Source organism: Schistocerca cancellata, chromosome 6 (assembly GCF_023864275.1).
Source record: "Schistocerca cancellata isolate TAMUIC-IGC-003103 chromosome 6, iqSchCanc2.1, whole genome shotgun sequence".
Classification (NCBI taxonomy): Eukaryota; Metazoa; Arthropoda; class Insecta; order Orthoptera; family Acrididae; genus Schistocerca; species Schistocerca cancellata.
Genome location: NC_064631.1, coordinates 686,223,079 through 686,227,484, shown reverse-complemented (window position 1 = coordinate 686,227,484; position 4,406 = coordinate 686,223,079).

Sequence of the window (4,406 nt, the reverse complement as noted above, 5' to 3'; positions counted from 1 at the left end):
TGCATGTCTCCTGCTGACTGGGCAGATGCGCTGACCACAGAGCCATCCGGACACAGTGGTTATTGCACCTGCACAGACTACCCTAGCGCGCCTCCCGTCAGACCCAATTTCTCGACTCATCCACACAGTACTAATGTAGTGCCACTTGCCCATCATCCTCATTACTCATGGCATTTCGCCGATTTCCGTTCGAACCTGGTGTCCATCTGCACTGAAGAGATCATTGACCACCCCCGCCTTAAATATACGTATGTGGCGTCTGTGCTTTCGGACACGTCCGAAAGAACAGACACCGTTTTGATCCAGCAGCCACTGTGAATTAAGGGGAGTTAGAAAGGATCATTATAAAATTTGCAGTTTTCCGAATAAAATTATATATATATATATATATATATATATATATATATATATATATATATATATATCACTTATAAACTCACATGGGAAGTATTTTATTTTATTTTTTTAACTATAATCTACACCGGTTGAAAATGTTAAAATTTTCACGTGCATTACTTCAAAATCTAATAAAATCGGTAATTTTTTATGTAGAAGGCTGCAGATTTCCGTGTTATAAAGGTTAAATTACGTGTTTGTATTTGCAGCACTGTCAAAAACGGTATCGTATCGTTTCATAGTATAAATACACGTTGTATGTCGAAGTGCTAACGTTTTTCCGAGTATGACGCCAAAACGAAGTGTGTTTAAGAAATGTGGGTTTCATTGTAACAGATTTTCGAATAAAGGGAAACAAGGTGTTCAACATGTGGCATGTGAAGTTACAGACAATAAACTACAGGCAAACTCGTCCGTATCTAGAGAAACACCCAAACAAGATTAAAATAAAACGTTGTGATACACAGTTTTCTCAAAAACGACAGTGATGTAAATGGTAGGTTAGGTTATATTCTGATAGATTTAACATCCTAACAAGGGTGTTAGATGAATGCTTGTGCTGTAAAATATGCAGAGGGCCAGTTAGTTTACATGAAGAAAGTGAGGTATCAAATGGACTAGCCAGGAACTTACCATTAATTGTGCCAGTTGTAAATATACTCATTCATTTTGGAATTATGATAAGTGTAAAGATAATTATTTTGAACCAAATGTTAGGTGGTAAAACGGATTGAGACCTATTGGCAAAGGACAAACGGCAGCAGAAACAATGTGTGCCGTGATGAATATGCCACGCCCACCTTGTAAAATCGACAAGTACTCAGTATTTATTGGAGCTGTTGTGGAATCTGTTTCAAGTGAATCAATTAAGGCTGCTGCAAACGAAGCTGTTGAAATAAATGATGATATGACTGACATACCAGTACCATCTGATGGCACTTGGCAGGAGCGCGGCCACAGTTCTAAGAATTCTGTTGCTACGATGACCAGACTGGATACTGGAAAGGTAATAGATTTCCAGATTTTAACCAAACACTGTTATCAGTGTAAATCACGGAATGAAGAAGGGCATATTTGTGACAGAAATTATGAAGGAATGTGTGGTGGTATGGAGACCTCTGCAGCTATTGAAATTTTTTGTCGATCTGTGAACAAAAGAGGAGTGTGTTACACTAAGTTCTTACGTGATGGAGACTCAAAAGCATATAACAGTGTAGTAGCCGCTGAGCCATATTGTGAGAAGATTATCACGAAGCTGGAATGTGTTGGTCATATATAGAAGAGGACGGGCATCAGGTTGAGGAAGTTGAGACAAAGTCTGAGAGACAAGAAACTTCCTACATCTACTCTACATCTACATCCATATTCCGCAAGCCACCTGACGGTGTGTGGCGGAGGGTACCTTGAGTACCTCTATCGGTTCTCCCTTCTATTCCAGTCTCGTATTCTTCGTGGAAAGAAAGATTGTCGGTATGCCTCTGTGTGGGCTCTAATCTCTCTGATTTTATCCTCATGGTATCTTCGCGAGATATACGTAGGAGGGAGCAATATACTGCTTGACTCTTCGGTGAAGGTATGTTCTCGAAACTTTGACAAAAGCCCGTACCGAGCTACTGAGCGTCTCTCCTGCAGAGTCTTCCACTGGAGTTTATCTATCATCTCCGTAACGCTTTCGCGATTACTAAATGATCCTGTAACGAAGCGCGCTGCTCTCCGTTGGTTCTTCTCTATATCTTCTATCAACCCTATCTGGTACGGATCCCACACTGCTGAGCAGTATTCAAACAGTGGGCGAACAAGCGTACTGTAACCTACTTCTTTTGTTTTCGGATTGCATTTCCTTAGGATTCTTCCAATGAATCTCAGTCTGGCATCTGCTTTACCGACGATCAACATTATATGATCATTCCATTTTAAATCACTCCTAATGCGTACTCCCAGATAATTTATGGTATTAACTGCTTCCAGTTGCTGACCTGCTATTTTGTAGCTAAATGATAAAGGATCTATCTTTCTGTGTATTCGCAGCACATTACACTTGTCTACATTGAGATTCAATTGCCATTCCCTGCACCATGCGTCAATTCGCTGCAGATCCTCCTGCATTTCAGTACAATTTTCCATTGTTACAACCTCTCGATACACCACAGCATCATCTGCAAAAAGCCTCAGTGAACTTCCGATGTCATCCACCAGGTCATTTATGTATATTGTGAATAGCAACGGTCCTATGACGCTCCCCTGCGGCACACCTGAAATCACTCTTACTTCGGAAGACTTCTCTCCATTGAGAATGACATGCTGCGTCCTGTTATCTAGGAACTCCTCAATCCAATCACACAATTGGTCTGATAGTCCATATGCTCTTACTTTGTTCATTAAACGACTGTGGGGAACTGTATCGAACGCCTTGCGGAAGTCAAGAAACACGGCATCTACCTGCGAACCCGTGTCTATGGCCCTCTGAGTCTCGTGGACGAATAGTGCGAGCTGGGTTTCACATGACCGTCTTTTTCGAAACCCATGCTGATTCCTACAGAGTAGATTTCTAGTCTCCAGAAAAGTCATTATACTCGAACACAATACGTGTTCCGAAATTCTGCAACTGATCGACGTTAGAGATATAGGTCTATAGTTCTGCACATCTGTTCGACGTCCCTTCTTGAAAACGGGGATGACCTGTGTCCTTTTCCAATCCTTTGGAACGCTACGCTCTTCTAGAGACCTACGGTACACCGCTGCAAGAAGGGGGGCAAGTTCCTTCGCGTACTCTGTGTAAAATTGAACTGGTATCCCATCAGGTCCAGAGGCCTTTCCTCTTTTGAGCGATTTTAATTGTTTCTCTATCCCTCTGTCGTCTATTTCGATATCTACCATTTTGTCATCTGTGCGACAATCTAGAGAAGGAACTACAGTGCAATCTTCCTCTGTGAAACAACTTTGGAAAAAGACATTTAGTATTTCGGCCTTTAGTCTGTCATCCTCTGTTTCAGTACCATTTTGGTCACAGAGTGTCTGGACATTTTGTTTTGATCCACCCACCGCTTTGACATAAGACCAAAATTTCTTATGATTTTCTGCCAAGTCAGTACATAGAACTTTACTTTCGAATTCATTGAACGCCTCTCGCTTAGCCCTCCTCACACTACATTTCGCTTCGCGTAATTTTTGTTTGTCTGCAAGGCTTTGGCTATGTTTATGTTTGCTGTGAAGTTCCCTTTGCTTCCGCAGCAGTTTTCTAACTCGGTTGTTGTACCACGGTGGCTCTTTTCCATCTCTTCTGATGGTAAAACCATAAGAAGCAGGCTGACAGATAAAATGATTGACGAACTACAGCACTATTATGGGATGGCCATTAAAAATAATACTGAGGATTTGTTGAAAATGAAGCAGGCAGTATGGGCTACCTTCTTCAAAATCCCAATGAGTCATTCAGTAATCTTATATGGAATCGCTTACCAAAAAAAAATGTTTCTGTTGGAATGAAGACAGTAAAGTGAGGGGTCAGCAATTCTGTTATTGCGTTTAATGATGGCAACATTGGTAGTGTGAAAGTGCTACAGCATATGGGAATTAATCCTGGAGCAAACTTCGTCAGAGAACTTTAACGTATGGACAAGGTTCGCAGTGATAAAGCACAATATGCGGCATAGTTGGCCACTAGTGAGTCCAGAAAGAATAAAAGAAGAAAAAACTTGGAAAAAGGTCAAGAGGGTGATATACAGTTGGGTGCGGGGTGCTTCTGAGTGACTAAAAATAAAAAAAATTAAGCATATATTAAGTGAGTTACAGTCTTTTGAAAGTTTAGAAACCATTCCTGAAAATTTACATTTTCTGTTGCATTTTTCCATAAATCTCAGAAACCACTTCGAGTAGAGTATTCATATTTTCAGAGAGTAATAACACACATATCCTGAGTATACTGAACTAAAAGAAGAACATAATGTTATGTATAATTAAAATTATTTAGGATAACGTACAAAAAAATTACACAAAATTTTAACCGTGTA